This window comes from Odontomachus brunneus, unplaced genomic scaffold (assembly GCF_010583005.1).
Source record: "Odontomachus brunneus isolate Ranch 3 - 2012 unplaced genomic scaffold, Obru_v1 Obru_scaffold_020, whole genome shotgun sequence".
NCBI lineage: Eukaryota > Metazoa > Arthropoda > Insecta > Hymenoptera > Formicidae > Odontomachus > Odontomachus brunneus.
Genome location: NW_022639470.1, coordinates 468,133 through 484,124, shown reverse-complemented (window position 1 = coordinate 484,124; position 15,992 = coordinate 468,133). Strand labels below are relative to the sequence as shown.

Below are 15,992 nucleotides of genomic sequence, written 5' to 3'. Positions count from 1 at the left end.
ATATATATATATATATATATATATATATATATATATATATATATATATATATATATATATAATCTCTCTTTCATATTATTATTAATATCTCCTCAGAAAATGAGATTTTATTAAGAAAATTCACATGACATTATCTAACAATTAAAAATTACCACACTTAAAAAAAATGCTTCTTTTAGATTAAATAAAATTTTTTTATGAAACATTGTTATAAGCACAGATTGACGGATAATTAAACATTCATGAAAGTATAATTATCAAATTATGATTTGTCAAATTATAATTCGTGAAGTTATAATTATCATATTATAATTTATGAAATTATAATTATCAAATTACAATTTGTCGGATAATGACGATGACGTATCAATATCGATCTAAATGTTATTTGGAAAAGTCCCTTTATTTCCAATAAGTTTGTCAAACGTCTCTCTAGAATCTCTTATACATAATAAATGATTTGACATACCTGGAAATATATATGATGTATCGCTGCTCGCGTTCCGACATCCTGCGTCTTCTCTCTCGGCTTCCCGATTCAACATCTTGGCTGTTTGCATCTTGGCGTCGTAAAATTGACACTCACGTAGATCAGACGATTCGATCAAAAATACACGTTATTAAATAATGCGATGCTGACGGGAATCGAATATTTCGAGACAGCACCGATGAGATATCTTAATAACCCGGCGGGAACGATATACCGATAATCATGCGCTCCGCGGTATGTGTATCGCGCACTGACTCGAAGACCACAACAAATGTGACAATGAAACTTTCACTTCGAGGCGGAGCGGCTGGGGGCTAGTGGGGGGGATGATGTCACGCGCGCTTCTTGTCCATTATTAATAAGATCTCTCGCGTCGTTTCGCGCGATCACATCTAATTATATTACGAGTTGATGTACGACGAGCTTATTCGCGATGTAGAATACATGTCAGCTCTTAAAAATTAAAGCTCTTAATATTCGACCAAGCTCTCACGACACCACGTTATTTAAAACACATTTCTGTAATCGCATTGTATGTACGTAGTATGTGTGTGTGTGTGCTACGACAGAGTAGAAAGGAGCAGAATGCTAAATCAAGTAGCTAGAATGAAGAATGCAGCACGTCGAGATGCAGTCTGCATCAAAGTGAGTTACATAATTAATAAATTGCTGTTTCAAACTAAGAATAAACATTAAGAAAACAAATAGAATACTGAGATCATCAAATATTGAAAAACTCGAAAATGAACCTTTTAAGACACAACATGGAGAAAACGGCAAGTAAATATTTTTAAACATTAAGATAAACATAGGACAATAGTTTGTGCAGTGTTATGTTTCAATATTTATTATTTTAAAATTAAAGGAAATTGCGAAGTTAATATAAAGCAAAAATCTCGGTAACCCAATAATATTCTATTTTTATTTTTAATGTATATATCTGTATACATATATATTTATGTATGTATGTGTATATATATATATATATATATATATATATATATATATATATATATATATAATTTATCATATAGATATTTCACTATTAATAATGCTGAGTAACCAAGTTATATTCTTTATTGCGAGAGATATTTTAGCACTGAGATTTAACGAAATATATATCTCAAATTACGTTTCCACTACCGTTATTAAATTCATTTACTTTTATCCGTGAACGAAACTGAATTTATCTTTATTTCTTTACTGACAGATTTGCTTGCACCAGGCAAGAACAGTTCCCCGTATAGAAAACGGGCAATTAAATCCAAAAAGTTAAACTGTTGATCAATTTAACGAGCAAAATTTCTTTCTCGCGCTAGCAATTTTGTACAACAAGTCGCTTCTTATTTCCCTTATCATTGAATCATAATAAAAGTCGCGAATTGAAAACCGTTGCAAATGCCGTGACATTTCAGAAATAAAGCAATGAAATATGCACCATTTTTAATCGACATAAATACATGTATATACGCATGTATAACACGCAGACAATATAATTTGCACAGTATTGAAAATCTAAATACCTGCACTTTGCGCACAAACAGAAGACATCCTGAGACAACAAAAAGTAGAGGGTCAGACACGTGTTGTAAATTCGGATTAAAGAGGTTAAAGGGTACCCAATAACGCGAAAACGAGCGAAGTGAATATTCTTTCCAACTGTACGCGCGATCGCCGGTTACTCGGAGTAAATCTTGATTAAACTCCGGTCGGACAGAGGTAGAGAATGGCGGAGGATGAAAGATTCTTTAGTCGACAGATTTACCTCGTCGCGGAGATCAGTGAATTCCGAAGCGCCAAGTATTTCAAGTGCTTCGAAAGTTTCCTCTTTATCTCCCCTCATTCTCGGTCGGTCGCCCTCTTCCACTCCCCTTTTATCTCCGTCACGGTCGGGCGGCGTGGCGAGAGAGTGATGAGGAATGAGGGGATGAAGGGAGAAGAACAGCGAAAGAGAGAAAAAGTGGGAGGGAAAAAGAATTAAGGGAAACGCTCGCAGAGAGCACGGTGAATGCATTACATGTCAGGTGACCAGTTCGAGTGAGCGACGCGAAAATCGCGAGTGAGATTTTCCCCGAGATCAATCGAAGGAAAATTTTATCCCGGCTACGTGACCCACCCCTACGGCCCGGCTCGATTCCCTTCGTCTATTCATTAATTCCCAGGATGAGGTCATTTGTGCGCTTGGCTCCTTACATATTCTACGAATAAATGGTTAAAGAGCATGGGGAAGGGGAGAGGAAGAGACAGAGAGAAAGAGAGAACTTGCGACCTCGTTTCAGTGAATACGAACGGGCAACGATCCCCTTGTTTGTGCACGCAAATCGCGAGCGAATCCGGTTTAATGGAAAGAACAGGCGACGGACGGCTGCGTGGCGAAACTTTTATCCCTGTCGAAATAATCGGCGATCGTTAATTGAGAAACGCGTAAGACCGGCACAAATACGTCGGATCAGTCCGCCAACGCGACAACGTGTACGCCGCCGCTTCTCCCGCCCCTCGCAATGGTATATCGTCCATTTTCTCGCCGCGCTTCTCTCGCTCGCTACACTCTCCTGAAATACTGCGACCAGATACGTAGTTTTTATTGGCCGGTCGGGAGGTTTATGTGCTTCCGTTCTGGCGCATAAATTTCTATTCCCGGTTAGAAGTTCGGGCTTATTTCGCGTGATGGAGAAGGCGTCAATGGCATCCCGACGTTACGACAGTCTGGGGAAAGCAATAAGACCGCGCCGGCTCTCGGCGATTGCTTCATTTCCGTAAAGAGGCAGGCTATCTGTGCTTCCGTTTCCATCGAAACCTGCCGGGACTGTGTATCGACCGTGCGGTAACCGGCGCATACTTTTTCACGGTACGCCGACAATCGTTTCTACAGAATCTGACAGCGAGCCAACGGCGCGAATGTGTATCCCGTGTCGTTCACGCGACACGTTGCCTCCCTCCACGTGGTCGATCGAATAAATCGCCACGAGTTCTCAGACGCAACTGAATCATACAACTGAGAATCCGAATCTGAGCGTCGTTCCTCCCTTCTTATCGCTCAAATGAATTATTTCACGACGTTATTATCCGCGCGAGTTGCTCGCAACGTGAAAAAATTCCTCGAATTTTTAAAACTCGAGCTTCAGATCTCGAGAGCTTGGCTCTCGACCTATATTCGCCACAATACATTTCTCCATCTAAGTCAAAGTGCACAAGTCACCCCCTCCCTTTTTGGCCATGCCGCAAAATATAGGCTGAAGAAACGAGCTCTGTACGTATTTGATCATGTTTTTACCGGTGCTATTGCGCTAGAAACGTGGTGATACCGAAAATTTCGTCGACCATAGCCAAGCGAACGCACGTTATGACACACGGGCCCGATGTAGGCCACGAAAAGGCGAAAAAAACGCATGACGTGGGCATTTTTTTAATCACTTCCAGTCAGCGGACACGCCGCGGCGCGATGCGACATACTGGAAAAGCAATAGGACAAACGCAGTATGTATGTATCGTGGCTATACGTAACATTTGTGAAACAAACAACGTCGCGCGAGTGCGCGCACGTAGGGTATCGGTAGGTAGTATAAAATAAACCAAAGGGCGGGTAACACACGAAAAAAAAGAATAAAATTTGTTGCGCGATGCAGCGGGCGATCTCTTTTCGCTGGTCGTTTGGCTGGTTGGCAGCAGCTCTCGATTAACACGCACGCATCAAATGCACGCTCTTCTCGCGCCACGCACACCGAATTTTCGTTTCATTCGTTCGTTCGTTCGCTCGCTCGCGCGCGCGCGCGTACACACGAGTCGTATGACAGAGCGAATTAATTAAAACAGATTCAACATCGTGTCCCGAAAGTCCAGTATAACGAGGGGGATGCATGTGGGGACACGGCTCTCGGCGAGGGGAAGCAGGCAGATCGACAAATCGCAACGGTTCCGAACGGTCGGCTAGTGAAGCGGAACGAGTCATAAAGTAATCGTTGTGTAAAGAAAATTGAATTATTAATCGAGCAGGTATTAATGCTCCCATAGCTCCCGCAAAAATTATCTTTATGTACCTTCAGTCGCGCCTCCCGCGGCCCCCGTGAATAATTTTCCAAGTTCGTAATCAGTTCGTTTTAATCTCGGTAACTTCGCCGGCGCTGTGAAACTTCGAGAATCTTGTAAATCTTTTCTCTCTGCGTTTCGCCCGCGATTACTTGCGTGAACGTGCAATGCGATAAGTACGTCACGTCGGAGGTCGTTGTTTCATAAATCGGCGTCTACGTACTCGTCACCGACGGCTATTCCCGCGTGCCAAATTAGCGGTACAAGGCGAACTCGGATCAAGAGAAAAAAAATCAAAACATCCTCGTCGAGCAACTCAAAATAGTTCATGAAATAGCAATCGTATGTAGCGTCATCGTATGATTACTGCCAATTTTTTATACATCCAATGCGAAGTATAAGTTGGAGTAAGAAATGAAAATAATTCATTTTGCTTACGCCCGTAGCTGCTTTATAGAAATATTTCTCTTATTTGAGTGTAAGGGAGCTAGAGTACAAACGAAATGAATTATTTTTATTTCTTACTTCAACTCGCGCCAAGCTTACTCCACATATTGTAGACGAGTCTTTACGCCAAGTTTACTCCGCATATTGTAGACACTGAAATATGTATAAACTGAAACGAGCGCTAGGCCTGTGCCTGTGCGAAATGTGAGAGAGAAAGAAGGAGAGAGAGAGAGAAAGCATACTCGAGTGCCTAGAATAGCACTCTGTCTATCCTTTGTTGATTCTACTGCACCTTATCCTCACACTCTCAACCACACTGTGGCCCAGATAAGGATAAGAGAGGAACCAGGGACCTCTCTCTAACCCCGTTTGCTTACCGTAGATATTGTATGTCTGCGCACATCTAATTAGCATATATTTCAGTGATTGTAGACGAGCATGTACGTGTATGCGCGCGCGTGCGCGCGTGTCCGCGTAAATCTTATATTACTTTCAAAGTACCTAACGACATTTTAACAGTGAGGTTATAATGAGAGGAGCGGAAAGCAGTGTGTGCGGATGACTGAAAGCTGAAATTGATAATGACTCGATAATTATTCACTGACCGTTTAATCGGCGATTCGCTACCGCCAAACCCCGCTGTCTCCTCTCATCGCCGTTGGCCGCTTTCGTTGACCACTGCATAGTCCCGGGACACTTGTTACATTCACTTATCGTCCGCTTACTACACTGATACGGAAATCGACCGGAGAAAACACGGTTAATCGCGATTCCGCCCGCTCGTCGATCGAAATGCGCGATAGACGACGATTGCCCATTGTTCGCCACCGTCACCCACGATGCACTGCGAGACAAAGTGACGGTTCGACGCGAAGTTAGCTGGGCGTCCTTTCTGTTCATCCATCTAGCATTGCCCGCACGCTTCGTTATGTACTTTCTATAGATGCACTTTGGTGAAAAGTATAGTTAAAAGTATAGTAACACTGAACGATTACATATCACGATTAGAGGCACGGAAACTTGGTACATCGCGAGTACGAGAACGTGAAGTACGAGACAAAACGAGTATAGAGACATGAAACATTGCCGGATTATGTTTGTTTCTCTCTCACTCACTCACGGCGTTACGTATGCACGGTCCCAATGTCAATATAAGGTCCCGCTGAGAGGCAGCGTCGGTGCGAAAAGCTGGAACCTGGGACTGAAAGTTGAGACTGATAATGTGTAATCAAGTTGCTTTATCGACAGATCCGTCAGCGAGGCTCAAGCTGTACTCTCGTCGGTTGCGTACACTCAGACACTTGTTACACTCGTTGTACTTGTCCCACTCGTTCCACTCAGAGCGCGTTCCGTTACACGCTCGCAACGCTCGCGAGCTTCATTCTATCTTTGTTTAACATCCATGAGCAACAAAGATAGAATGATGCTCGCGAACGTTGCGAGCTTGAACGGAACGCGTCCTTAGTATCTCATTGTTTCTTTATGATGCATTCGCCCATTCACTCACCGCAGGAACACGAATCCACTGAAAGAACGAGATCGATCTCGTGATCTCGTGTGTCAATGGAAAAGCGATACGCCTCCTTACTCGCGACGATCGTTTGTCACTTTGACTGCGCCACCCCTTTGCGCCTCATTGCGACATTAAGCGAAATTACCGACCGCGTATCGACGTTACCGCACTTAATACCGATGCGTCCTACGAATTTAGTTATGCTCGGTCTTGCGACGCATTAAGTATATACTGAGTGAAGGTGTGATATTTTTGCGCCCACCTTGCGCACAAACTTTCTTTGATAAACTGCATTATGAGCGGAATCAACTTTAATGCGAATGAATCCCCAAGCAGGAAATTACAGAAAATCACGATGACATTAAGTTTGCTCGTGTTGCCTGCATTTTTGACACTTTTGCACTTAATACCCGTTGTATATCAGACACAATGAGAGAAACCCAATGAGAGCTCTTCTTTTTAAGAGAGATTCAATGTGCAACGGGCATTAGGTATGAAAATGTCAAAAGTGCAAGTAACGCAAGTAAAGCCCGTATCAGACTATAAATCAGGATTGAGATTAAATTGAAATCTGACTAATCAAAGCAAAATTCACTAAGCTCAAGTTTGATGAACTTTGCTCTGATTAGCCAATTTTCAATTCACTCTCTATCTTAATCTGTAGTCTGATACGGACTTAACAAACCTATTGAAATGATAAGTAGCAAATGATCGAATCTCGAGTGAGTGAAAAATGAATTCTTGAGTCATCTTCTTGTCATTTTGACGTTCTCGTGACTTTTTTTAGCGACTCTTGTCGATTTTCTGAATTCATTAAAGCATACATATTTTTTAATTGCGAAATCAAAGTTCACATTCGTTATTTGTTCGTTGTTTGTTTGCTCAATGTGTACAGAACTAATGAGACGCGACGTAAATTTTGGACGACAGTCGATCATCACACAGAAACCGTGATTTTGTGCAATCTGTCCGTGTGTAAATGAACAATACGTAAATATTCAATGGATGAGTAGTGAATACATCTAATAAACACTGAAATGTCCTGAGTAAGGGCTCCCGCACACAAATTTCCATAACTGTAGACATAAAACGTAAGCTGAAGAACCAATCAGAATATTGCTTTATCTTTGTATACTCTAGAAGAAGAAAGAACTTATGATAAAACTGATTGTTATGCAGAAGTAACTAAAATCCAACTAGTTAAAATTCTAGTTACTCAGTCTAAGTTCTAGTTACACCATTATTTCTATTTTTTTCTAGCAAGTTAGTTAATCTCATTGTGTATATGCACTGTACAACTATATAAATTTATTTGCAGAGACTTAAAGACTTTCATATATAGATTGTCACAACCATAGACATAATTCAGACAGATAGTACAGAAAATTTAAAAAATTAAAGAAGAATTTAGACGTATGTCACCAATTCTGAGTTCATTTTTAGAGAATTTTTAAAGAATTCTTATTGAACTAAACTTTGAAGAATTTTTTTGCAATCTAAAAATGAACTCAGAATTAGTGACATACGACTGAATTTTTTTTTAATTCTTTATGATATTTGGGGAGACTTAAGCGGGAAGCACACACTCTTGCATAAAAGCATAATACACAACGTATAAGAAAATTGACCAATGAGAATCTTTCATTTTCATCGTGGCAATAGAAAAATGAGGACTCTGATTGGTTCATTTCCTTATGCGTTATGTATTATGTCTTTATGCAAGAGTGTGTGCTTCCTGCTTTAGTTGAAGGACCAATCAGGATTTTGCTATAGTTTTGTGTACTCTATAGCCGGTATTCATAGTCGGATCTTATATTTAAGACCGTCTTAAATTCATCTTTAAATGATCTACGGGTGATTTCATTAGCTACAAAATATCTGAAAATAAACTTAAGACAGTATTAAATATAAGATTCGACTATGAATACCGGCCTGTAAAAGGATCAAACTGCTGGTAAATTTAATTGTATGTAACGTAAAAGTAACAGATTCATTTGATTCATTTGATTAAAATTCTAGTTAGTCTGAATCCTATTTATATGGTCACGTCAATCATCTTCTAATCAGAAAAATCCTAAAGCAATATCCTAATTAGTTCTTTATTTTAAGTTTTACGTCTTATATCTATGGTTAAGGCCATCACACACAAAATTCCGTAAGAACTTAAAACGTAAGCGTAAAGAAATCGATCAATCCCAATTAACCTCTCCATTGTTACGAAGAGCCGAATACTCGATTGGGATTGGTCGATTTCCTTATGCTTACGATTTAAGTGTTTACGGAATTTGTGTGTGATAGCCTTTATGGCAATTCGTGCGAATCCCTAATGTAATGATCAACGAGAAAGCAAGGGTGACAATGGTGACTCGATCGATGAGCGATTCGGTCATTATCAATCTCAGCTTTCAAGCATCTGTTTCAGTCGAGATCCCCGATTCTCCGATTATAACCTCTCTCCACAGACGCGAATCTATCGGAAAAGCATGATTTCGCGTGTTAACGGAGCGATACCTCCTCGCTTGATATGATCATTCGTCACTTTAGACGACATCGCCTCTTACGTCTCATCGCGACACTAAGTGGAGTTTACCGACCGCGTACCGACGCCACTGCAACTTCACGCCGATGTGCGAGCGTTCCGCGAGTCAGTTATGTTCGGTCTCGCGACGCGCTCGGTAGTTGTGATGTAAGTCTCGCGTGATCGTTGAATATCACGTTCATCATCGCACGGGATTCGCGATTATCCACGTTTCTGCGATCGTTTCGTCTTCGTGCATGAGAGAACAATACATGAGTAACGATAGGCGAGCAGTGTTTGCGTCAACAAGTGTCGAAACGTCTGGAGTAACGTAACGGTCAACGGAAAGGTAGTGGGATGACAACGCCGGATTTGATCAGTGAGTGATTATGATTATTACCCATTTAAGCTTCCAGTCGCGTCGAGATCCCCGATTCTTTGATTGTAATCTCTCTCTTCTCTAAGAGGTAGCTATAATGAGCTATAATGATTTAGATGTGAGACACAATCGCTGCAAGTACACACAGATTGGTTGGACGATCGCGACATCTTGTTTCCCGTGAACTTCGCTATAAAGTCGAAACTCGCGCGACCGGCTTCGCGATTATCACCCATTTTCTCTTATTCATAAAGAAAATTAAGTTTCGTATTACGCGTCAATATGAAACGAGGCGAGAAGTTATTAATACTCGCGACGACAGTAATTACAGTCATCATTCATCTCAGCTTCTAGTCATCCGTTCATCTCGAGATTCTCGATTCTTTGATTGTAACTTCTTTCTCTTTTAAAATAGCCATAATGACGGTAAAATATATACGTGAGACACGGTCGTCGCGAATACAAACTGGCAGGTAGCTTGCTGGTTGGCTGGGCAGTCGCGACATCTTGTTTCTCGTGAATTTCGCTAAAGTCGAAACTCGCACGATTGACTCGCGATTTTGACCCGTTTTCTGTTTGTGAAGAAAAAGAAAGTTTCAAATTGCGCGCCGACATGAGACGAGAAGTTGCAGACGTTTGCAACGGCAAGAAAACTTTCATACACGAAACGTCGAAAGGGCTCGTGGGTTTACGTGATTAAACTCGTTTGTTCCGGCGGGCATGTTACGTGATTTTACGCACAGGTGATCACGTTATTCCGACTTCAAAGGATGCGATCGTTGAAGTTAAGCAGTACGTTATTAAATCGTTGCACCGCTGCCAAAGCAAAGGGACAGGGAGTCGGGGAGAGACGAGTTCTTTGATTACGTGATAACGATCGCGCCCCGAAAACACTTTCGAACGAGTAGAATCAGTGAATTATAAAGACCTCCGTTCGCTCAAAAACTTCTCAACGACTTGCCGGAGAGTGGGTCACAGGTATACCAAAGTATTCTTCCACAGTACTGAGAAGGACTTAATGGTCAAAGCCGGCCAAGTTTTTCATCCTGCTTGTCCGCTCGCCGCGCAAAGGAAGCGAGCGAGAGAAGGGAAGAGAGAGGGCGAGAGAAAGAGAGAAAGTCGGATCTAGATTTTTGTTATTCTTATTTCCCGCGACACGCCGTAGATTGCTAGCGGACTGTTAATTCACGTTTAAAAAGTTTCGCGACGTTACGACTTGCTATGGAACCACGGCACGTACGAATGATAAAATAAAACGCATTGTCATAAAATCCAGTTGGATCGGGACTCCACGACGTTTTCTTTCTCGCGATTGAGAAAAAGGAATCAACATATTCGAGAGAAAATTCACGTCGCCTGAATAGATGCACGAATTTTCGGGGCTCGGGTGATTTACGCGTTACCGCGGAATCTTTTGATGCGGTGAATATTGAAAAGACGTTAAAAATGTTGTTACTTTGCTGAACGTCTGTCGTGCATACTTGGTAAGTGCGTCGACATGCCTTTATCAGGCATGTAAGACGCCCTTTGTGTCGCGCTTAATCGCAGCCGTGTACTAACTGTCTCGCATGTGCTTTGAAACTAGTTGAGCGTAAATCGCTAATGTACACGCGACGAATACCCCGCCGGGACTTTATATCGGCTGCCGTCATTATATTAATTGATTGGGCGATTAGTCAGACCTTACTCTGATCATACGCGTTTGCAGGACACGCCAGCTAATTAATTATAAAATCAATGCCACTCATATAGCGATAATAATCTAATTGATTTCGTTGATGATACGCGATCCAGTCTAATGGCCGACGACAAACCGAAGCGCAAATGGTAGCCTCATCTAATTGCGCGAGATCAATTGTTCGCGCCGCGTGGTAATAAAAAATTACATTGAAATTGATAGCTCTGTCTGTATTCCCGCTGGAGTTTACATTATGTCGTCTTCAACAATCGCTTTCGAACACGAAACTATTTTTTTTGCTGGGGACCGTTATTTGCGATATTGCATCGTGCAATGCGCAATTGTGGGGTAAAAGTATTTCTCTGCAAACTCTGAAGCCTTTATCGATCCGACGGGAAGAATAGAGCGAGGCGCAAGAGGGAAGGGGGTGACAGAGAGGAAGCGAGAAAAATTGACTGGGACGACGGAAGAAGGTAGAGACAAGGGTGGAAAACGGGACGCAAGGAGAACCGCGGAAGGCTGGTCGGATACAAGAGCACGAAATGCATGAATTTTCCATGCGAGGTTCATCTCTCGCTAATCTCTCTTTTTCCGGCCGGGCACATTAACGTGGCGCAAACTAAGAGACATTACTTCCGCGCCTCCCTGCCCTGGAGATTAATAACTTCCCTCTCGTTTACGCAGTCGGGAAACTTTTCGAAATATTCCGGCCAACGCGACGTGACGAGCACCGTGCTGTAACGCGTGGAAAATAATCGGAAAGAAAGCGCGCGTGAAAGTCTTAGGCTATTCATAGATCTGCACGAAAAAATAGAACAGGGGGAAACGTCCAGTAGTCGGCGTTCTACCCTTTTTCGATATTCTTACGCGAATGTTGTTGAGCATTAAGATGTATGGGAATTTTGAAGAAAATGAATAAACAAATAATAATTTATAAATAATTAATAAATAATTAATAGATCTACTCAGATCCTACATATATTTAAGATCGTTTATTTTCAGATAATATACGGGTTATTTTATTACAGCGCTCTATCTAAAGATGAACTTAAGGTTCCTGGCCCTCCGCATTGTCTATCTCTTTTTAATGACGTCAAAAGCGAGAAAACGCTAAAAATTCTTGCGAAATATGTTAAAATAAAAATATATATCTATAAAATAATACTTGCAATCGATTAAATAAATTTGTAAGATTTTCCATTCACTCTTCTTTTACTTTAACAATTAATAATTTATTGTAAATTAATCTGAATAGAAATAGGCGAAGAAAAAGGTTAAGAAGATGAATTATATGTCACGTTAATTTACTATAAATTATTGATTGTTAGAGCAAAAAGGGAATGCACGGAATATCTAATTTGTTTAATTAATTGTAAATGTTACTTTATGGATATATATTTTTATTTCAATGTATGTCGCAAAAATTTTTAGCATGCATTTTCTCGCTTCTGACGTCATTAAAAATTAAAAATTGATGGACAATGCGAGGAGCCTTAAAACGATCTTAAATACAAGATCCAACTATCAATAACGGCCTTAAGTCTTAACGTGTAATGTTGGATCTGTAAGACCCGAATAAATATTCAATCGTTTATCGAATGTTTGCAAAAAGTCAATCTCAAAATAATGCAAATTTGTTTGAAAATTTGGATCTTATCGTGCTACCATACAGCTTTTCTACATTCCTGAAAAAAATATGGCTAGAAATATCGACTTTCAGCAAAGTTGTGGTAGTTTGAAATCATCTGACAAACTCAGACTGTACAACCTAAAAAAATATGATTGTACGCGGAAGGTGATCGATCAGAAAACGTTTATTCTTGCTTTTGTTTGTCTATCCTCCCCGACCGAGTAGGGGAGAACGTTCAATGGCTCGTTACACTATTCAGGGTTGATTTTTCCCAGCTTTTAGTAAGTTAACTAACGGTTAAGTCATACATCAGTCTTTGTCTGATTTGAAGGGAAAACAAAGACATATGAGTTGTCTGTTAGCTCACTAAGAAGTTGGAAAAACTGGTCCTTGCTAGTTTTCAGCAATCTTGCTCAGATCTTGTTCAATATAATAATATGAAGATATACGGGGATTTATTAATTATTTATTAATTATTTATTACAATTATTACTTATTATTTATTTATTCATTTTTCTCAAAATCGTCATACACCTTAATACCTGACAACGTCTGCGCAAAAGTGCCGAAAGCAAGAACAATACCAATTACTGAAGATTTTCTATTTTTTTCACACATCTCGGAATAGTTTCGGTAGTACTCGTATACATAGATACGTGCGCAGCTTGAATGGGAACTCTCACGGTAAACTCATTATCGCGATGAGACGTCCGTCTGTTTGTTCGCGAGGCGATGTGATCGTGCGACCGAATGGCTACGATATTAATTTCCTTGCCTACAACGGCGTTAGCTGCTTAACGCAGGTCGTTGCATCCTTTGAAGTTTGCTTGTTGCATCGGCCTGGACAATATGACCCGCCGACTTCTCGCTTGCGTAATAAGGTTACCGTCGCTGCGGGGATCGGTAGCCTCAAAACGAGAAGCACCGACGGAGAGAAAATATGCAAAGTAACCGCCGATGTATGTGTATGTGCGTGTATGTGTGTTGTCGCAGCGAGAGGACGCGAGGACGATGAAAAGAGTATCTCGTCTCTGCAGGTATCCACAATCGCTGCTGAGTCGCAGGACAACGTGATTTGCGCGGAAAAAAGTTTCAGTTCGTGTAACTGAACAAGGACCAGACGAAAAACTCGCTGACGAGAAGTAATATCTCCGTCACTGTGTGACCGAAAACATTCGTCTGAACATTCAGCTACATTAAAACTCGGCTGAGGGTAATTGGCTGAGCAGAAACCTCCTGCAGAAATTTTTCTGTTCCTACAACCGAATTTTTCGTCTGGTTTCCGGAAAAATAGCAGAAAGTTCAGTGGCACACTCACAGAGTTCTTTTTTCATGTATAATACACGCAAAAAGACAATTTGGTTGGATTAATTAAATGTTTAGTGAAGTATGAACGTATCGGAATTCCAAGGTTACCTGAAGTTGCCAGTTTAAATTAACAAGATTCTGGTAAATCAAAAATTTCTGCACGGAAAAAACAATTCTGTTAGTGTAACTGAATTTTTTGTCACTTGGGGACCAGATGATAAAACTCGATTGAAAAAACAAGAAGATTCAATTCATACTCATTCAATTGCTCTCAATTATTTCAAACGAGTTTTAACGCAGCTGAAGAATGAATTTCGATGAATGTATTCCGTGACAGAGATATAATTTCTCATCAGCGAGTTTTTCGCCTAGACCTCTGTTCAGTTACTTAAACTAAGATTTTCTTTCTGCGTGGTTAACCAGAAAACTTTTTGAATGAAATTCTGGTAACTTCAACTAGAATTTTTGGTTCCTTCATGTTTCACCAGACATTTGGGTAATAAAATTGCCTTTTTCCCGTACGGTCTTTTTCGCGTTGTAAAATCTCTTGCATTGAAGCAAATTTCATCACGCTCGCCGTTTTGAAAGTCGCCGGTTCTGTTTGCGGTGAAAAACGACGTTCCACTGATAATATCGCATGCATACAGATACCTCGGTAATTCTCATCGCAGACGTCGTTACGTTCAAAATTTGCCAAATTGTCGACAAATTTATTCACGAAAGGTACTTGTCGTCTATGTCAACCGGGAAGATCACGAATTATTGAAGTTAGTCGTGTGTGGTCCGCGGAAGAATGTTCATTGCGAGGAAAATTCGCTACGAGACAAGATTGGGACGATAATTTTCGCTGTTGGATCTTAATCGAAAAGCAATTCGAGTCGGAATATAACTACGCGAAAGAGCAGCTTGCCAGGCAGCAGCTGCCTATATATAATGAAGCTACAAGGAGGGAAAAAAGAAGCGAGTACGATGTACACACAGAGCGAATCGCCCGGTTCGCTCGCACGTAAGTTCCGGGAAAGACGCGTGTTACTGCATGCGGGCCGTCTGAATAATGAAACGATCTCCCTCCCCGTGGTCCGAGAGAGCGTGCTTGTCGATTTCGCGTATCTCGCTACCGCACAAGCGCGCCACGTTCACTAAATCGCAGAGCGCGACTACTTTCCCGCCATCGTTAACGCCCGAGATTACCCGGGCGCTCTTTCACAGAGTCTCTAAACTCGCACCTCTTTTTAAATCACGAGGTGAATTAATCACGGGACGTGTACACGTGGCCCAGACGCATCCTCAATTAACCTTTAGATGTATGCGCGCCCTCCGTTTGATCTCAATGAGCGGATTTTGTCGCCGTCGAGACTATGCATTGCAAAGCTCAGGATAGAAGAATTCAAGTGTTCTCGCCGTTACCTGAAAAGTAATCCAAGGTCTCTAGATGACAATGTAACTGAGTACCGTCGCGACAATGCAAAAGAGCAAGATCAAAGAGAAGACGTATTTATAATCGACGAATCGTTGTGATTTTTCTCCTTGGTATAACCTAAAGTGAGTAGATTTCCCAGCCCTGAATTCGGGACAGTTCATAAATGTGTGAAATGGGGAGGAGGGGGATAAAGAGATCCAAAAATTATTTGACAATTATTGAAAATGATGACAAATTGGTGTCCCGAATAGCACTCGAAAAAATTCGGGACAAAGGGACAGTTCCGGAAAATTGGGACAGTTCCGAAAAAATCGGGACATTTGGTCACCTTAGCTGTATGTGTCGAGAATGGAGGAAATTACTTCGTAATAATGTACTTACGATATGTCCTGACGACCGCACGTCGTTATTTTCGGCACTCTAATACTTATTTTTGTAAGAAACTCACAGGACACAAGCGAAAGACATATGGAATACGGAGCGTTGTGTCCATGGCAGTTACTCGGCATGAAAAGATCGCAGACGCGCGCGCTGTCAATCACATACACCAAAAGTTCATTAGCCCGCCGAAAGTGCCAAAAGT

General features: G+C 41.2%; 1 protein-coding gene across 2 annotated transcripts in view; it reads left to right on the top strand.

Annotated features, from left to right (window-relative positions):
* The window catches only part of LOC116842052 (T-lymphocyte activation antigen CD86-like), a 286,780-nt gene that overhangs the window by 114,393 nt on the left and 156,395 nt on the right, over positions 1-15,992 (top strand). The window contains exon 1 of one of the 2 annotated variants that reach the window (XM_032810704.1): positions 9,143-9,373. The exons of the other annotated variant lie outside the window; for it this stretch is intronic. The gene's annotated coding sequence lies outside the window, so the exon portion shown is untranslated. Of the gene's footprint in view, positions 1-9,142; positions 9,374-15,992 lie in introns of those variants that run through there. 2 annotated transcript variants of the gene reach the window in all.